Source organism: Misgurnus anguillicaudatus, chromosome 3, assembly GCF_027580225.2.
Source record: "Misgurnus anguillicaudatus chromosome 3, ASM2758022v2, whole genome shotgun sequence".
Classification (NCBI taxonomy): domain Eukaryota; kingdom Metazoa; phylum Chordata; class Actinopteri; order Cypriniformes; family Cobitidae; genus Misgurnus; species Misgurnus anguillicaudatus.
In genome coordinates, this window is record NC_073339.2 from 18,971,294 (window position 1) to 18,993,328 (window position 22,035).

Below are 22,035 nucleotides of genomic sequence, written 5' to 3' on the forward strand. Positions count from 1 at the left end.
TTTTAAGACTGTCCATCATCTGAGTCACGTGTCAAACTGCAAAGACAGGTTTTCTCTCAGGTCAATGAATTGTCAGAGCACTTCATTACGGGCGACAGGACACAGTGATGTAATTCTCAGCGATTCTTCCTTCTTCACCCTCCTTCGCTCCAGGCCTTGGAGTCCGACCTATAAAAGCAAGCTCGGGTCTGGGAATTTGCAGCTGCAGCGCTGATTTCCCTGTGCAATTCGCCGCTCTTTTGTTAATATTGAAAATAACCCAACTGTTGGGGCGGCCCACACCAGCCCTGAAGAGTCATTACGTTGCTTTAAAGCAAACTACGGTACCCTCGGCAAATATAACAGGGACTAAAATGAAATCCGTTACGGTTTCCACATTCTTGCGATGGGCTTGAGTTATCAAAGCCCCCGCGATTGACCCAACGCTCACCTTCTCATTTGGCTCGGACACATCATTAAGAATATGCACGAGAGCGATGTTTTTCTTCTCCGGTGCCGTATAGCAATGTTGTAGTTAGCTTTCGAACCCTCAGGGCTTTCTGTGGGGTTTGTTAACAGAATGAAGCATGAGAAAGGGCCCTGGATAAGCACCCAGGGCAAACACATGTGGTTTGGCTACGTTTTTACCCAAGACCATTTATCCTAAGAAAACTTTATTAAAAGCATGCAAGGAGAGTAAGAGCTGATAAAGAGGCACCAAAGGAGACAAAGAGTCAGTGTGGGATACATAAAGGAAAAATGTGTTTTATGACTCCGCTTAAAGCCTAAGGAATACGATTCATACATACGAAAAGAAAACCAACTACTTAAACATCAAATGCTTTCAATTTAAACCTAAATCTGATATTGTGGTTAAGAACCTCTGAACCTTTGACAAAAAGGAAAGTTGTGTTCATTCTGAGATTTGATGTTTTGACAAATGTATGTAAATACGTAATTCAAACCATACAAAACCTGACTAACTTGATCTTATTTTCTCCTTTGATGGCATCGAATATCTGCTCTTGGGATAAATTTAATAAAGAGCAGAAAAGTTTTTCGCTTATTGTATTTTGAAGGTGCAGCTGGAACGAGTCCTCTCGTGATGTTTACAGCTCAGGATTTATTTACTCTTGAAGCAGGTGAACACAATCACGAGGAGTCGGTCTGTTAGGCTTACATGGCTTTTAGCGCTAAAGCTGCACTTCACTGGTGTGTGTTACATGCATGTGTAACAGAACTCACTGGAACAACCTGTGATAGACAGAAAACCTGCCAAGACATTTACCCGCACCTGAGAAAACAACCCATCCGTTTGAAATTCACACACGTCTAAACTCAGGCATCCTGCCTCGCCACATTATTTGGTCTCAAATGGTGTCAACAGTTTTCCGGTAACAAAACTCTTCACTTCTCTAAGGAAGATCTCATGAGATATTTTTAATCAGCCTGTTGCCTGTAGGGTCACCACACTCTTAAAAATAAAAGGGCTTAAAGGGACACACCACTTTTCAAAATAAAAAAATATGCTAATTGTCCAGCTCCCCTAAAGTTAAACATTTGATTTTTACAGTTTTGGAATGCATTCAGCTGTTCTCCGGGTCTATCGCTATCACTTTTAGCATAGCTTAGCACAATCCATTGAATCTGATTAGACCATTAGCATCGCACTAAAAAATAACCAAAGAGTCTCAATATTTTTCCTATTTAATTTTCATTCTGGCATAATAATCAAGGACTTTGCTGCTGTAACATGGCTGCAGCAGGTGCAATGATAAGCAGCCGAAAAAAGTCCCCTTAGTAATTTTCAATAGCAGGGGACTATTTTTAGGCACTGAGTAATATCATTGCACCTCCTGCAGCCATGTTACGGCAGCAAAGTCCTTGATTATTATGCCAGAATGCGAGTATAGTTCACATCCATATCTGCATAGAAAATCACAACTTTTAATTTTCCGTCTGTCTTAGTACACGATGGTACTACAGAAGAGTCAAGTTTTAAATAGGAAATATATTGAAACTCTTTTGTTATTTTTGGCACGATGCTAATGGTCTAATCAGATTCAATGGATTATGCTAAGCTATGCTAAATGTGGTACCGCCAGATTCTTTTAATGTTAAAGGTGTTTTAAAGAACCATTTAGACAAAAAAATGGCATTGTGAAGCACCTTCATTTTCAAGAGTGTGTGATGCAGCTAGCAGCATTTTGAGGTCTCCTAAAGTAATATTTCATTTACACTGCCAACCAAATAAGAAAAGAATAAATAATGGAAAATATAAAATAGATATGTAACTATGGGAACACAGAAAATAAAATACAGTTTGGGATTTAATACCAGAAATGTTTACAAATGAAAACGGTGGCATGCCAACCGAAAATGGAAAAAGCAGTGCATGTGCGTATCCTGATAAATAATACAATACGCTATTACTCAAAACTACAATAGAGAAATGCAAATAAAGAGGTAGATTTCAAAACAAAATGCTTGCCTGCATACCAAGTCTACTCTACACACACTTAAAATGCAAAAAAAAGCCAATCTGATAATTTTTTTGGGGTGGGCACAGATGTAGCCACGCCCCGACTGATAACACAAAGTAAGCAACTTGAATACTCAGATTAAGTTAAACCTGTATGAAAACGCTTAAATGTCAACAACCCAAGCATTCACTTTCCCAACATTTCTGACAGAAAATAATCCTGCTTTCTACAAATAAACACTACAAAGGCTTTGGGCATCTCCACACACACATCAACATCAATAGTGTGACGCCAAGACCTCAGATGTGAGCGGCCGGTGAGACAGCAGAGGGTGTTGTAGCAGCCTGTGCTAAAACGCCTCCCTTGAGTTGTGACCTCTTTCACGTCACCCCATCTCAAAGCCTTACATAACCCTGACAAACTAACAACACAACAAACAAGAGGCGCGTGTATCTTAAAAAGCTACAGCTGCAAAAACAAAAAGCATTAGTAATAGACAACATTTGAATGTTTGTTAACGATAATGGGGAACAATGGAAAGTTTATTGTTGTTACATGTCCCACAACTACATCCAAAGCGAGATAGGAAACGCGCAAGTCGTCTTTTTACCTACACCCTATCTGCTATTGACTCCCTAAGTGTCAGCCCCCCAGCTGAGGAATGTAGGTCATGATACTGAGCTATTTCAATACAGGCAGATCACAGCGCAGCAGGGGCGCGCGTGCACACAACTCCCCTCATGAGGAAGAAGCACATTTTGACAGAAGAGAGCTTGTGAGTGTGAAAATTCAGGATGGATAAAAATATCTGCAGGAGTGCGTAATTTAGCATTTTCCCTCTGCCGATAAGCTAGGACAGGTTCTTTTTGCTCGTATTTGTACGTAGATCTACATCTTCTTCGGCACACGGGGTTACGTTGCCTTGATAAAGCCCACAGCTCGGTGTCAGATCGTGTTATATGTCCCCAATGGCACCTTGGGTAAAAGACAAGTGAGGCCGAGCGACATTAGCAGTTTTTAACGGCAGATGGTACGATATGCATCTTTGGTAACGATTGACGGCGTTGATGGGGCGATCAATCTTGTCATGTTCTGACATCCTCATTGACACGTGAAATTGAAATGTACCTCACAAACGCAAGCAAGCCTTTGTGCTAATATTGCCTGAAAAGGTGTGAAAGAGAGATATTGCAAGTTGAAGATAATTGAAAATGTTAAATAATATATTTATTAAGTAAATAATTCATGTTGCATAGCATATAGACAAGGTAGTATGACTATTCTCTCTCTCTTTTTTGTCTCTCTCTCTCTATCAGACACACAAACACACACGTCATCAATTGCTGCGTTCCTATTGGCTCTCCGTTAGACAGCCTTCGAAGGAGCAGTTGCACTGCACGACTGCAACACAAAATATTTAACACTTTATCCAAAACTTCATCGAAGGCTAAGATTAATCGCAATGAAAGAGCTGTCGATGAGCATGTCACACTAAGCTATCTAAGCTAGACGATGAAAGAAATCTTCTACGGTTTACGAAGGTCCTCCTGCTGGGCTGGGAGCTACAGGCCAAAGAGATGGAAATCTCTCAGGCATAGGAGCCTGACACATCTGGGCCGTCTCAAGCGACAAGTGCCGAGCTCCTGGGTCCTCGATGCCTCACCCCTGCAGTGTGCCGAAGCGCCGAGCTGTGCCCTTTATCTCCGTCACCCTTTCACTGTTTCTTCGTCTGCCCCTCTGACTCCCACGTTCCTTGACTCCCCGCTGCCTCCCGCCTATAGGTCGGTGCATATGGATGAAAGAGAGGATTTTACTTGCTTCTGACAATGAGAGAATGGATTCTTTTTTTTTGGTTTGTGATATTTGGAGGAATGTGTGCATGCGTACGTGTTAGAAATCTTCCCTGAAGGATTGTGTGTTGACACTTGGTTTGGAATTAAAATGAGAAGTCTGGCAGGCTTGGGATTTATCTGGAGACAAAGTGTGTGAAAGGACACCAACAAAATATTGTGAGTGGCTGCACTCATTCAAACACAGGAAAACACTGAATCCCTGATGCACACGCACAAGCACTGTTTTTCAGATTTAATCTTTTTAAAATAAACATTAACCTAGTTTTTTATTTATTATTTTATGCATTTTACAGAGTGCCCTACAGTTTAAGTAAACTGATGAAATATAATTTAATACACATTATTAGTAATACTTAGTGGATGACAATGTGAAACTATAAGGGAAATGATTTATTTTATTCAATTAATTAAATGTATTCAAAACAAATAAGTCATTTGATTTGAGCAATGATAAAGACTGATAATTAATGCTAATAAAATATTATTACAATACCGCATACATTTTAATATATGATTAGTGGAAATATAAAATCCTCATATTTATTGTAAAATACTTATTTGGCATTACTGCTAGAATATAGATTTTAATCCAATGGTATTCCTATTTAAAAAAAAAAAAAAAATCACCTATAATTTTATATAATGTATTTACTTACACAAGAACAACTATGAACCTTTTATACAACTAAGTCTTTTTCATCATAGGGGTCATTCTACGGAAATGTCAATTTTTCTGTCCCTAGCCTTTACAGAAATATTACACTTGAAAAACACTTTAGGGTTACAATTTTTTATATTTTAAAATGACACAATATTTTATTTGAACAATTACACCTTCTTGAGCCATCAATGTAGCAATATTTGATTTTTATTAATTTATTAAAATTCCAAGCACCACATAAGTGCTCGTCCCCACAGTCATGTACAGAGCGAAAATGCTTTATTTTTGAAAAACAGTGTTTTCTTCCATTTAGAATATATATTTGATAGTTATGGACGCATTATTGTAATTTAAATTACATTAAAAAACTAAATTCTAAATAAATATTATAAAATATATAATGAAAGTAGTGGTCCCCTGAAGTGTCACTGGTGTAACCGTTTAACAAAAAAGCTTTTATTTTTAATTAAAATCACACTGATGACATCACTTGACTTTCTTCTTTCAATTTTCTGGAGATCTATTATTTCATATTAAGCTTTTAGTTTAAGTCACTGGTATGACCTCCTTTATTTCTTGGGAATTGCGAAAAACTAGAATACAAATGTATTAAACTACTTAATTTAGTGAGTATACAATGATTGACAACATGTGGTTTGATACTTTGCAGCAGCAAATTTGTAAAATGCAGTTTTCATGAAAATTGTCACTGGTGTTACTGTCACTGGTGTTACCTTCCTTAACAGCAGTGAAGTTCAGTAACACCAGTGACTGGTGATTTGTTGTGTCACTGATGTTACTGTGTTTTTTTCTTTCACATTAAATAAAATCTTTCACATGTGACATGATGGTAATTTTAAATTCATTGAATTCTGCTACACTTAAGAAAAAATTATAAATAATATTTCAAAAACACCTTTAAAATTGCTAAAGGAGTAAGGTAACACCACTGACAAAAATATGGTTTATGCAGTCTTTAAGTACACGCACACAAAAAATAAAAAAATATTAAAGGGATAGTTCGGCCAAAAACTATATTAAACCCATGATTTACTCACCCCCAAGCTGTCCGAGTTGCATATGTCCATCGTTTTTCAGACAAACACATTTTCGGATATTTTAGAAAATATTTTAGATCTTTCTGTTCATTAAATGTAATGTTACGGGGTCCAGCAATAGTCCACGACCTTCAAGTCCAAAAAAGTGCGTCCATCCTTCACAAATTAAATCCAAACGGCTCCAGGATGATCAACAAAGTCTTCTGTGGGTGGTCCGTGCGGTGTTGTTGTAGAGGTATCCATGTTTGAAATGTTGTTGACGTTGTAAACTGCCTTCCGGTAGCGCCGCCATTTTGGAGTGATGCGCATTCAGGATGAGAGCTTACGCAGCGTACAGAGTTTCTCTGCTGCTGCTCTGTGCCCCCGCCCTCCGAATTTGTCATACGTCACTAAGAAAAGTGCGTACACTACGCTAATACTCTCTCCTGAGTCTAGGATGGCGGCGCTACCGGAAGGTAGTTTATAACGTTAATAACATTTTAAATATGGATATTTCTACAACAACACCGCACGGATTACCCACAGAAGACCTTTGTTTATCATCCTGGAGCCGTTTGGATTTAATTTGTGAAGGATGGACGCACTTTTTTGGACTGTCATTTATGTGTACTCAAAGTCAAAGAGTAATCTAATAATGTGGTCTAAGTTTAAATGTTAGAAAATAAATCAATTTTAAGACATCTTGCCATACCAAAAGTGGACGTTTCTGTAGAATGACCCATAGCAGAAAAATCATTCATTTTATCCATGAAGAATAAAAGATACAACTACAGCAATTGTGCAATTCTTGGTCACCAGGTAATCAACCTGAATCCATGCAGAGGGATGCTGAGAGGTTATGTGTTGCATTTCTTTGTGCACGTCTCTTTACAGCAGCTAAACCTCCCCGCACAGAAAGGCTTTACAGATCCACCGTGCAGTTCACTAGATATTAACGTCAGCCTTCAACACTTCACAACCAGCCTAGTGGAAATTACGTTCTAAACCGTCTCTTCTATATTTCTCTCTGTGTCTCCCTTTCTTTCCCTAACACGTACTATCATGTACGTCTCGCTATATCTGTCTCTATGAAGTGTTCTGCTCTAATACCGCCATTGAGTGAATTCGTGCAGATTTAATTTTCTACCGCCAGCCAGAAAGGCACATTTCTCCTAACACACACACACGCACGCACACATACACTAACGCTTTGTGCTTCCTCCAGGGCTATGATAGGACACAGCTGGGAGGTCAAGCTGACAGTAAGATGGAGCGGTTGTGTGCGACCTGTCTAAATCCTTCCATACATCCACACAAGCGTGCGGTAACCCGAACGCACAGGGGCTAGCGTCACCTATTCCCTCAGTCTCACTTTACACGAGGCCTATTTGGAGCCAGAGGCAGGAAAAAGCATTTCATGACCACCGTGTGTGTCACTGTACGTATCGTATAGATGTGCGGAGGGTGTGAGAGTGATCGATAGTCCTGTCCCACGACGGTACTACGGCACGTACTGTAGTGTGCACCGCAGCTGTGCCCCGCTCTGGTGATGCATCACGAACCGAGGGAGCGTCTGAAACATCTCGACAGTAAGCACTTTTGTACACGCTGCAGTACATCTGCATATGAGACACAACAAATATAAGGGAGTGGTTTGGGAGCACGACAGAGAGAGAGACTTTAAGAGAGAGCGTGCAAAATTACTGACCGCAGTCAATGATTTCCATCATAAACAAACTGGAAAATTACAAAATGATTTAGCTGTGGCGAAACAAAAGGCCGTAATCTAACATCTGAACTCATCACAAGGCTTTCCATTAATTTAAAATAATTGTTTTGTATGAATATGGCACGCGAACTCAGGCGGACAGGCGCACGCAGGCACACGCATACACACAGACACGTAATTGAACACAGTTGATTGTAAACAGACTACTGAGTACGAGCAAGAGGATTTCTCATTATTATAGTAAAAGGATACGAAAGAGTATAATTCAGTGTTTAGGGGAGAGGGGGAAAGAGATGCATGCCGAGAGAGTAGCAATATGCATGCCGTGAAACAAGCTAATTTTCAGTAGCCCATAATTCAAAGGATGACTTAATCCAATGGAGGAGTCTGTTTCTATATGGGTGAATTTAAGTCAACTAGGAAAAACTGTATGACACTAAAGGGGTTTATTTTATTATAAATGTGAAAATTGATTTAAGTTGAAATTATTTATGTATTGTTATTTATTTTTAATATTATTTTGAGAAACATAAAATGTCTACGAGCTACAGTACATTAAAAAAAAACAAATGTTTATTTGTTAAACGGTCAGCTACTACAGTGTTGCTATGGGCAATTGAGAAATATTTGACACTGAATGCCACACAGAGTCATGAAATAAAAATAAACCTTGTTCACACATACAGTAAGTACTGAAAAATACTCCAATGCTTTTTTAATCTTAAATAAAGTCAAATATAAACTACTACAATTTATAAATATTTAAAGTTGCTATTTCGTAACTTCTTTTTTTGTTAAAAATAAATAAAAATAAATTACTGAGCAAGTACATTAAATCAGTGTTTTAAACTGTTACCTTAAGCCCATTAAAAACAATTACTACAAATAATGATCTATAATTTGAGCTGTCAGATATGATTCACAGGAAACATCAGTCTGATGTAATTTCACTTTAATACATAAAGAAAAGTACATAAAGTAACCTGTAGTTTTATATTTTTTTAACAGAGATGGCGATACAAAGGCACGAGTTACGGATTGCAGCTTTAAATAATATATCAAAGCTTTCGTGTCTTTGTGTATGTGTGTTAGCTTAGTTTTCTTTAAGTGAAATTTCTTGTTTTTATTTCTTTTGATTTCAGGGTGAAATATGATCTGGGCATGTTATTGACAGATTTCGTGAGATGCACTTATATGATGGTACTTAGATCATATTAAATGAGAACCCATATTAAACCATATTCGGTCAGTGGACAACATGAAACAGATGCTTGAATTAAACTGCTCAATACTCGGTCTCTTTTCAATGACATCTGATGTAAACCAGAATTCTAGACATTTTTCCTATTTATTGAACTGAATGCCACAACACACAGAACAAATTTGACCTGTTTGCTAGCCTCAGAAAAATAATAATACACATAAACGTACACACTTGATGACACACCAGAGTCATTTTCAAACAGAGCTCTGTCTTATATCACACACACACACACACACACACACACACACACACACATTCTGGTTTCCATGTTTTGTTGGGACATTCCATAGACGTAATGCATTTTATACCATACAAACTGAATATTCAATTCCCCCTACCTACCCCATTCCTTAACCCCAACCATCACAGAAACCCTTTTACTACTTCACATTTTCAAAAAACATCATTTAGTTTGATTTATAATCTTGTTTCCTCATGGGGACATCAAAATGTCCCCACAAGGTCACAAAAATACTGGTATTCCTATCTTTGTGGGGACAATTGGTCCCCACAACGTGAAAATTACCAGGTACACACACACACACACACACACACACACAAATAAATATTATGCTACTAATCACACACATTCATGTTGATATGAAAACACAGAATCCAGAATTAATAGACTATACACTGTTCGATATGGTTGTTTTTGAAAGGCAGTTGTGTGTTCTGTTCAGTGAGAGAGAGAGAGAGAGAGAGAGAGAGAGAGAGAGAGAGAGAGAGAGAGAGAGAGAGAGAGAGAGAGAGAGAGAGAGAAAAGGTGGAGGAAATATAGACTGCCATTTTTTCACTGGGGAACTTAAACATTATGGGCTTAGTTATATTAACAAAACAAACTGCACTGTAATACCCGACAAGTTCAGAGTACTCAAAACTGTTAGATCAAAATGTTTAAGTAAACCAACTAAAAAAATTAAGTAAAGAATCTTTATAAATTACAATTAATCAAAACTATTTTTTTTTTAAAACTACTGTTTACAATAAATAATATTTACCATATATTTTGTATACTGTCCTTAAAACCTATTACTGAACCAGATTATTTTTTTCGTGATACTGTCACGAATTTCTGTTTATGTGTCATTGTCACGTATTGGTTACTCAACTGCTTTTTCCTATTTTTTCAAACAATTTTTGCTTCGGTTTAGGGTTAAAGTTGGGTTTGGGTAAGGATGTCATTTTATGTAAATCTAACCCTAAACCGAAGCGGAAATGGTAAGAAAATAGGACAAAACAGTTGAGTAACCAATACGTGACAATGACACATAAACAGAAATTCGTGACAGTATCACGAAAAAGAATCAAAAAATTACGTGACTATAGCTACGTAATTTCATGTGACTGGGCTGGTTTTTGAAGATTTGATTGTGTTTACAGTGCGCAATATAATGTTTCACGTTTAAAAAAACACAGTATTTTTCACACAATTGACTTATCTGTATAGCACTGTTTTCACTGTCCTAAAAAGGGCTGATGTCTTCCTTGTTCTATGAAGTCCCTCCTTCAGAAATACGTATCGAGTTCTGATTGTGTAGTTTGTTTAGTGTATTGTGATTCGACAGCAGCTTAGCTTTGCCGTTAGCTTAGCTGGCGACTGACATATTCCTGTGGGCGGAGTTAAGTCAAAAAAACTGTTCTACTACTTTACGTCATTAAAGCAGAAAGTAGAGGACTGTAGTACAAATCGGCCGTTGGCTGTAGGCCTTGAAAGAGGAATTCTGTTAAAGAAAATATATCGCCTGGCGGTGAACTTTGAGCTTTATCATTTTACAGGAATTATTTATGCTATTATAGCAACATTACACACTAACTAGGGTTTAAAAAATTGGATCAGAAAGAACGTGACGTTTAAAACCAGTGTAAGTGTGATGAGACTGAGCTCAGACTTTCACACAGTTATTGTTTTATAATAAAAGCAACACATATCTGACCTACATCCTAACCACACTACACTTCTGAACAATGGTAACCACAAAACAAAAAAATAGCAAAATCTTCTAAATCTCCAACATAAATGAATGTTTAACAATATTGAGTCTTTCTTTTTACTGAAAACCACATAAAATATCACTTAATTTAAAAATATGCTCTCATAATGCAGGCCCATGCAAAGCATGCTGGGAACTGGAAAGTCTCCTTAACTTAATCATGTTGATTTGCAGTGCCAGAATCTTTTTTACCTTAACTGGCAGATTGAATGCCATAAACCTCATCACAACCACCAAAAGTGTGCAATTATTTGCAGTGTTTGTTGAAATGAGTCTGTTGTATTGAAATGAGTTTGTTTGGAAGTAATGAATAAAATGTTATTATATTTATTTTATTTGAGTTTGTGGAACTCAAATTGTGGCTTCGTTGAACACACATACCTGTACAAGCTTAAATGAACATTACAGTTCAAACATTTTAAATGAGTTCATTGTACTGTTTGGGTTTACACTATGTTATAGAAAGCTGAAACAATGTACCAAAGCTGAAAGACAGACATACTGAAAGACAGACCGACAGCGAGTCAGATGATGATGGTTGTTTCATAACATGGGGTCAGATGTTTGTGTATGGGGGTGTAGAAGAAGAACTATGAAAGAAGGCTTAAACAATGTATCCAAGCTGAAAACCAGACAGGCAGACAAACAAAGAAAGATAGCAAGTCAGAGACAGTTGGAGAGGTGGTGGTTTCATAACTTCAGGTGTGTGTGTGTGTTTGTGTATATGTGGGGAGGTGTGTACTAATGTATTGTTGGGCAAAGCATGTTCAGTCACTCCATCAACCTACCATAATGGAAAACACGGTTCTTTCCTCACATACCTCAGTCGTCCCCAAAACATGGCAAAAGGGGACAGAAAATCAGTATTACACACCAGACAAAAACTAATTTAAGAGCAGCTAGTATGGACAACGCTGCCAAATCTACCAAAGCCACACACACAATACAACCTCAGACACCTGGCTCGCCTTTCGCACCTAAATATAAAGCATGACGACTCAATCCACTTTGAGGACCCAATTCTCGACAAAATGTCCCGTGTGTGCCTCTGCACCGGTGAAAATCGCATGCTTGACATGCTAAGGGTCATTAAAGCCCAGACACAGGTGGGTGGACAAATGTCAACAGCAGTGCAGGCTGTAGCAAAGCGCAGGGAGAACTCTCATTAAACCCTGACAAATTCACACATACAACTGTAGATGTTGCAGACACGGCCTGAGATGCTTCCGTCATGGTACGGATATAATAGATGAATGCGATGCCAATCACTACAGTATAAGACCTTTGTGGGGACTGTTTAAAAAGGCCAGGCGAATCTGCACAGCGATCAATTTTGTATATGTAATATCCGTTTGTTTTAGTGGTGTTCACTAATGCATGCTACACAAAGCACATATGTACAGAAACACACACACAGTGACATTTACAAAAGCTTTGAAATTAAGCAGCAAAACATCAGAAGCTCTAATTGAGATAAAACAGAGACAATATCACAAAACTACGCCCCAAGGAAAATCACCAGATATCAAATTGGCAAAATCAAAGCCAAATATGTTGCCGTTTTATTTTTTTGTCCCGCAGCTAGGGCCACATAAAAAGAGATAAATGTGCAGGAAAATAAATTTTCCCATTGATTTGCAGTCTTTTATTATTGCAGGACAACTTCGGTTATCGGCAGGCAGGTGGAAAAGTCTTTCATTTTGTGCCAGTGATCTACGCTTAAAATGGTGGAAGTTTCAAGGACTGTCCAAGCCTCATTGTTTAGCACACGTCTCCAGGGTCAGATTGACTTTATGGTGAGACGGAGGCTGTTAATTTAGCTGTGAAATTAACGGTGAGTCTGCAAGGCCACAAAGCAAGGCTCTGGTCAATGCAAACAATGTTGTAAGTGCTACAAAAGTTATACACAGCCAGTGAAAACAGCGCTGGATGCTGATATTGATTGCCTTCTCTCATGGTTCTTGTGAGTGACAGCCGGCACTATGGCTGTTGATTAACACCGTGTTAGATGCTCAGAGTACTTTGTCACAAAATGAGTAGACACTCTTTTTCTTTCACACCTTCTATGTCTCATCTCTTCTCCTCTCTTTGAGTAAAAATGATGCCGATCGATCAGAGAGAAACAGACAGGTCTGTATGGGGTATGTGCTTTAAAAAAAAAAAAAACGTTTCAAAGATTAGAGTACTGATGCAGAAAAAAAGGCTTTGTGTGAAATATTATGTGTGCTCGGAAGTGGGAGTCTCGGCTCTGGCTCTGAGTGCTGGGAGCTGTGCATAAACATATGGTCAGAGTCAATGGTTCTGAAAAAAAGTTATATAAGACGTTATCATTTAAGATATATAGTCTTACAGCTCGAGAGGATTTTATTAGTCTTTTATTCCCAGCCAATGGACTGTTATGTCTTCTCAGATTCCAAAATAAAAGACAGTAATAGTTAAATAAATGTTTTTGTTATCTGTAACACCTGTACAGGCGCTACAAAACCAATATCTTGTCTCTTACCAAAATCTTGGACATATATATAATTTATAAAATTATAAAATTCTATTTTTTATTTGATTTTGTTAAATACTTACAATAAACATTTAATAAACATCTAGTTAAATACATTTTAAAGAAAAATAAATTTTAAAGAAAGACTTTGAGTAATTGATAAACTTCAGATGCAATGTATTTTCTTGTTATTTTTTCTTTTAAGACTGTAATGCTGTGTTCACACCAGCCACGGTAGAGGCGTCAAACGTGAGTGATTTTAATGTTAAAGGTGCAGTGTGTAAATTTTAGCAGCATCTAGTGGTGAAGTTGTGAATTGCAACCAACGGCTCAGTCCACTGCTCACTCCTCGCTTTTGAAACGCATAGAGAAGCTACGATAGCCGCCATCAGAAAAACATGTCATCGTCTGAGACAACTTAGTAAAAAAGTTTGTCTGTTAAGGGCTTCTGTAGAAACATGGCGGCACAAAATGGTGACTTCCACATAAGGGGACTCTCTGTGCGTGTCGATAAAAACGTCTCATTCTAAGGTAATAAAAACATAACGGTTCATTATAAAAAGGTCTTTATACACCCCTGATAATATAGTTTTGTATATTATTTTGTATTTCTTTCAAGAGATCCTTCAAAAAATTATATACTGCACCTTTAAGTCAATGTGAAGAAGCATTGATGCGCGTCTGGAGGTCTCGTGACCCAAATGAGGCATTTAGCGCAGTAGACGCGATTCCGCCTCATTCGCGCATCTAATCTAGTTCATGTGAAAGGCGCGAATTGAGCGTTGCTGCGGGAAACGCGCGATTTAAAAATTTTAACTTTGGCAAAAACACGTGCAGCGTTAACCAGTCAGGAGCTTGCTCTATTAGTGACGTGATTACAGGAAGGGAGCAGAGTCGCAGAAGCCCCTCCCATGACCTGAACTTCCACGTGAATGTCTCGACGACTAGAATTTCACGCGTGACTTTCACACGCGAATGAAGCGAGTAAAATCAAAGTGTTCAAGCGGCAAACTAGACGCAGTAGACTGGTGTGAACCCACGGTAAGTCTTATTTGTATTACGTGTGTTACTTCAATTTTAAGGAATTTTAATGTGATCAACATTTATTTCTAATGTAATTTATCTAACTAATTAAACTTTCTAGTAGAGTTTTCACATAAAAAAATATTATTTAGATCTTAAATAAATTCAAATTGAAAATAGAAAAAATTTAATGGTTTCACTTTTAGTAAGCACTTCATGAATGACTGTAATAAGTGGTTGATGCTGAGCTAAATAGTATCGTCACCGCAGTGCCTTCTCTCTGAACCCTGTGCTGAAAGACTTCCATATGATGGCAGCACGAATGGAAAGGCATTCTTCTTACGCCAGAATTCTCCTTTAGGATAGCTGATAAATCAGTGAAGATGGTGTTTTCTTTGGGCTAATTGTTTGAACAGTGTAAGGTCATTTGCTGGTAATGTTAAAGTGTCCTGTTAGGCCGGGCGCCGGGCCGTAATTGACAACATGTCAGATGGAAACAGGAAATAATCTGATCCCTTTTTGCAAACTGACTCCGCTGACTGTGGCGAACAGTGTGTACATAGGTCCATGTGTGTGTGCTTAGCTATGGTTAGCATACATTCCCTCGAAATGCTGAGGGCTAACCAGGTGTGATCCTTCTCCAGAGGCAGTAGGATTAAACCCAGGCCTCTGGAGCTCATTTATTAAAGTTATCCCACACTGGAAGCATCTGCTCTACAGGGAGAGGGTGACGGGAGTTATAGCATTCCGCCATCATGAACAGAACATTCCTTCCGCGAGGATCCGGTCAAAGAACAGCGTTAATTGTCTTAGAGCGGATCCCACATGTCAGACTTCAAGCGTTTACTATAATGAAAGCTCCTAAAAATTACAGTTGAGATCTGTTTAAAATCTTTAGTGAATGGAGACCCTGGAAATATCATGCCTCCCCTGGAATATCACAAAGAGCTACAAAGTTCAAAAGTGAATCACTTATTTAAAATCTCACTATAAAATCCCTGAGTATTGAAGTTACTCTGAGCTCTCCGTTCTTTGAGTAGTCTTTACATAAATTATGATGATAATTTTATCATTTGGTGTGTTTGAATCTATGACGTAGCTGAGTTGAGCTACAGGAACATTTGTGAAATGGTCTAAATGAAATATTGTTTTGAGTGTGAGTACATTAGACGTGTGTATTAAACACCTTTATTGAAGCACCTGTAGAGTTTCTATTAAAAAGCATAAAAATATTTTCGCTGCTTGATTCAATCACAACTCACTAGCAGGCGACTTCACAATAGAGTGACAGATAAATGCGATGCCAAGCAGTGGGAACTGTCACGCCTATGAGTGGAAACAGTGCCCCTCAGAGTGAAAAATGCTACTCACAGCTAGCGACTCATTTTCAAACCGGCATTTAACACCAAACAGCCACTTTTGATTAGTGAGTAGATGATGGCATTTCAGTTTATCCAAACAGCTATTTGCCACTGTTACAGTTAATGACATATTGACACCCAACAATCTATAGCGTATCCTTCAAAGTACGGCAACTATGAGAGCAAAAATGTGAAGGAACCTCTTCTTGGGGTTTTGCGTTAACAATGTTAAATTTCTTCCAGACTAGAGTAAAAGAAATAATGAATAAAGACCCCTGTTGAGAGCAGACTGTGTTAAACCTGAGTTAGCGGAGCATGCTTGGCTCTGTTCGACGAGACGGGCCAACGTTGCGTCTCCGAGCCGGTGGTTTTTAATCGCTCTCCTGACAAGCAAACAATAGCCAAGGTGCAAATCCCCTCATTATTAACATACGCGATATGTCAGTCACGCTAATCTTGCTGTTGTTGGTTTATTGAGTATTAAGATAATCCCAATCATAACACTAACGGTCTTTGCCCAGCGAACATCCAAATCCTTTTCAATACAGTATCTCTGCTGTAGGCTGTCAATGTATTTAAGTGCTCATGCAAGTTATTATCTCATCAAAGGACGGAGGTTATTAAGGTGATTACCTTTCAATAAAAGAAAATCATTAGTGGTTTTTGCTAAATATTGAACTTTGGTAAGGAACTCATTCTAATTTGTTTGCTGCAGACACAAACAGTATCTTTAATCTTTTGGAGAATTATGATTTTCACTGTAAAAATTTGTAGTTTTCTTTAAATGTTGTAAGTTTAATCACACTTACTATTTTAATTTTTAACTACACTTTAATTTGAAAAGTTGTTTTTTAAAAAAAACTTTAAAAAATACTTTAATTGGTAACACCTAAAAAATCAATTAAAGTAACGTTTTAAGTTGATCCAACATTTTACTTTCTACAATGTAGGTTAGATTACGGAATTGCAACTTGCTTTTATTAGATACAGCAACTCATTAAAACAGGTTAAAATTGCTTAACTTAATATAATAATGATAATAATAATAATAATAAGTTAAAGTGTAAACAAAAATAAAAAAGTTCAAATGACTCGTACAATTAATTGATTAAACATAAAAAATGTGGTAGCACGAAAAAAGGGATCAGAATATTATAGAGGGTTGGGGGTGATGTCATTTGATTTGTATGCGTCCGACGCATACACTGTAAAAAATGATGAGCATTTTTTATTTTACTTTAAAATATTTTTTGTTTTACTTTAACTTAACGTTTATAAGTTATGTCAACAAAGTATTAGTCAAACATTTAACTCATTCCCCCCCAGCCTTTCTTTTGTGATTTTCACAAAAGTTTACAAAATGCATTCCAATAACTTTTTTTCTAAACATATATATATATAAACATACAAATATATCAAATAAAAAAACAGGCCCTCTGCTTTCAAACAAACAATAAACAAACAAACAAACATTATTATTATTAATTATCTATATTTTTTCCCTGCTTATAAACTCTTAAAAATGAATTAAATCAGCAAAAAGCTGAAATAATAGCATTTTTGTGAAGGAATTTTTTTAGAGATTAAATTCAAACAGTTATCAAAACATACACTAAGTGTAAAATTTATAAATAAATTTTTGCTTCAGTTTTTTTAATAAATTGGGTAAGAGGATAATCGCGGTATTACAGATTACCACAAAAACTCACCAGGAACACAGTTTTTATACAAATGTTTTATCTTACATGACAAGATAACTCGTCAATGGAGGGGAATGAGTTAAAATACACATTGAGAAAGCCTTCATAGGCAGCATGAAGGAATTTTGCTTGAAATATAAAGAGAGAGCGACTTAATGTAAAACTACAAATTTTAAATACTTTAATACAACTAAAAATACAAATTTCTCACTAGAAATGCAATTAAATGGTTTAAAAATATAAAACTTTATTTACACCAAACCTGTGCTCCACCCACTTTCTTGGCTGACATTTTATTTTATCAGACTGAACCAGGCTACACCAATCACATTCCACGCGACACACACGGATAATTGTGGGACATTAAAGGCAGCAAAAAAATACATTTATTCTGCCTTAAAAAATGTATTCGATGAAGGTATCTCAGTAGAAAAGAAGTAAAGCAAACATTGGATTCGAACATGCCTTGATGCCTTCATACCTTGGAATGCTGCCTTAAAACAATAAACTACCACCACCTATCAAACACAGGCACCACTAACCACCTGGCACTACCCTTTCAAACACACAGAACACAACTACATCAATGGAAACATGCCTAAAACCACAGAACATGTCAGCAGTAGCATATACACTACATACCCTAGCAAACAATGGATTAAGACTGGATTAAGATGCAAATTTTATATAGATAGGCACACTCACATTTTCTTAAAGAAATATATGAAAATAAAAATAGTAATAAATAAATAAACATTTATTTATTATTTGCAACTAGTAGTTTATGTCAGAACGTCTCAGTTTATCAGATGTTTAAAACATTTTTACTGACACTATACTGTTATATGTGTAAGATTAGAGTGATATATTTTCATATATTTGCATCTGTATCCAACAATAGTCAAATTACAACCTGATCTTTTCTACATATGCGTGTACATTGCATTGGATCATGTGTTTGTGTATATACGACTCACGTTGCTCCAGGCCAAAACTCCAAAAGCTTGGCTAACCGCCAGTCTAGGTCAGAAAAACTATAGCGAGCTTTTCCCAAAACTTGGAAACTTCTACCACTTTCCTCACATATACGCTCATATATCAACCAGCCTAAACCGTTCAAACTCAATTTAACCCGAACTCTATTGTGCAAACTGTAAATGAGATCAACAGTGAATGCATATTCCTGTTGCCCAGGCAGGCAGCATGTTGTCTGGACCATTAGCCAGACAGTAGAGGATCTTATCACAGCCTGTGAATCCATAGAGGAGAGTGTCATAAAAATGAGAAACTCTCTCAGATAATGAATCTGTCAGGTCAGAGGCAGTCAAATACCATATCACAAGTGTCTCGTCGCTATGCATGTTTAATTAAGCTTTAATTTCCCATGGAGCAGCTAGTACGTCCATACGTGGCACCACTGAGAGCGTTTTAACTTGGATATGGCCGCAAGGATGAGGTAAGCGTGACTGATGCTCCTGTGTGAGAGCTTGACCCCGCAGCAGAAGGTTGTGAGGAACGTGTCGCATGGAACCTAACCACATCACACTTAAATGAGGACGACTCATAGGAGACGGTAAATAATGTATTACAGTAGAGCAAAATGATGTTTTCAGTTACCGTACCGCCAGTTACAGGGGTTGCCCGAGAGGGTGGAAAGGTGTTATGTAGAATAACACAGTGCAACTGTTTCATCTAGCATCGGTGGGCAATTTTTGGGTCTCTTTCTCACACACTTACACACAAAGGCAAATCTCTTTCTCTCATGGTGCGAGTGTTTCTTTTTTGTGGGACAGGATGGTGTTGGTAAAGGGCTCTCTTCAGTCTGAAGTTGATTATGATAATGGTTGATGATTGCAATGATGTAAACCGTTTTCTAATTGCTCATCAGCGCACGTCTTTACAGGCTGATTTGAAACGGCTGCACATCCTGCTCGGATCCGAGCCAGTCCCGCTTGTGGCAAATTTTACACCCATTTTGCACCTTTGAGTTCTTTTCGTGGGACAAGAAACAATCAATGTGAGCGAAGGGGACAATTATTGCTTAAAGAATTTCCCATGACTGCCGCTTAGCGGCTTCATGATATTTCTGCTCTGGGAGACCAAATCCTATGACAATATTGGACTTAAAATAAAACATAATGCTGACACCGTGAAACCGTGAGAAGAAAGAGAACGATCCGATGCCTGATTGAGAGTCCGTCTCACTGACCTGTATGTTAACCTTACAATCATTCCTAATCTAAGTCAAACTAGAATCTAGAATCAGCCCTCAAGGGCTCTTTCTGCAGAATAAGAACCGTGATGCCATTACTACTTACAGCTAACCCCACTGATTAAACACACACATTCTGGCTATAGACTTCTGGTTCGGGACATGAAGCTGTACAAGTCTATTTGATTCATACATCTCTATACAGTATGTCCAGTTAAACACCGACTTGTTTTACACTTATTAAATAACCTCTTACACCACCATCAAACAACTTTCTGCCGAGCAGGCTTAAACACGCTCTGAAGCAGCCTGCTTCATAAATGGGACACCACTACTGGGGTTCTCCCAAAGTCACAAAACTGATTCCAGTGGGATATGAATATGAGTGCCAAAAAGTCATAGAAAAACAGACTTACATGGACATACCTGTGTGCTTAGCAGTACTTATTTAAGCTTAGAAAGGCCTGTTTAACACTTTTTAAAGACTTCTAAATCTCAGTAGGATTTATGCTCTAGCACTTGGAACAAAGAGCGCTGACACATATGGAAGTGTTGGGATGGGTCACAGATTATGGAAAAGAATAAAAAAAAATGGACTCTTGAGTCTATTGTGGGTGTGTGTTTGAAGTGTTGCAGAACATTTTTGGTAAATTTCCAACTCCTGGTTGTAAACTGCAGCAAATGTAAACAGGGGCGGAGTGAATGAGATCCGCTGGTGTAATGACACAAACAAAACAAGTTCTGACTGTGCTCTCTTGCATTTTAAAAAAGGGACATTTCACAAGACTTTTTTAAGCAGCCATATCACCCTGTAGCCCAAGACAGCTTGCCCACTGAAGCTAAGCAGGGCTGAGCCTGGTCAGTACTTGGATGGGAGACCACCTGGGAAAACCAGGTTGCTGCTGGTAGTGGTGTTAGTGAGACCAGCAGGGGGTGCTCACCCTGTGGTCTGTGTGGGTCCTAACGCCCCAGTATAGTGATGGGGACACTATACTGTCAAAAAAGCACCGTCCTTCGGATGAGACGTTAAACCGAGGTCCTGACTCTCTGTGGTCATTAAAAATCCCAGGATGTCCTTCGAAAAGAGTAGGGGTGTGCCCCGGCATCCTGGCCAAACTTGCCCATTGGCCTACTAATCATCCCTCATGCTAATTGGCGATATCACTCGGTCTCCTCTCCACTAATAAGCTGGTGTGTGGTGGGCGTTCTGGCGCAATATGGCTGCCGTCGCATCATCCAGGTGGATGCTGCACATTGGTGGTGGTTGAGGAGATTCCCTGTTCATATGTAAAGTGCTTTGAGTACTGAGAAAAGCGCTATATAAATGTAAGGTATTATTATTATTATAAGACTTTTTTAAGATGCCAAATAAATATTTGGTGTACCCAGAGTACATATGTGAAGTTTTAGCTCAAAATCTCATATAGATAATTTATTATAGCATGTTAAAATTGGCACTTTGTAGGTGTGAGCAAAACTGTGCCGTTTTTGAGTGTGTCCTTTTAAATGCAAATGAGCGGATCTCTGCACTAAATGGCAGTGACTTGGTTGGATAGTGCAGATAAAGGGGTGATATTATCCCCTTCTGACATCAAAAGGGAAGCCAAATTTCAATTACTTATTTTTCACATGCTTGCAAAGAATAATTTACTAACCAAGTTACTTGGTTGTTCTTGTTTACATTTTCTAGGTTGATAGAAGCACTGGGGACCCAATTATAGCACTTAACCATGGAAAAAGTCTCATTTTCATGATATGTCCCCCTTAGCATCACATACCTAATGCTTCCCACCAAGACTGCACTATGATTCTCATCACAAACGTACATCTTTTAGAAACACATGTTAGGCACACTGATGGTGCGTTTCTAACATGAAAGTGTGTTTACATGCAGTTTAAAGATTTTAATTATTAAGAAATATTTAGATTTTTGAAAATCCAGACAAAGATACCTGTGACTTCAACGAGCATGTATGTGATAATAGTCAATTATGCACTGTATCATACAGTGCATATAGCTCTATGCTTGGCTATAGCTGGATTACTGCCTATGTAAATGTACTCATAGACAAAACTGTTTTGTGGTTCTGTCCCGTTCACTCTTTCCTGGAAGATGAATAACTAATATGGTTGTACTGTTTGACTGTTTGCTAGTTTAGTTCATACTGTTGTTGATTTTGCTGTCATGTTTTATCACTTGTTGTTTTGTGATGTCAGGATGAGTCGCTTGCTTTACTTAAAAGAT

At 37.9% G+C, this 22,035-nt stretch overlaps 1 protein-coding gene across 14 annotated transcripts in view; it reads right to left on the reverse strand.

The window, feature by feature from the left end:
- Nucleotides 1-22,035, reverse strand: part of tenm3 (teneurin transmembrane protein 3) — a 693,684-nt gene that overhangs the window by 299,632 nt on the left and 372,017 nt on the right. The gene's annotated exons all lie outside the window — the stretch shown is intronic.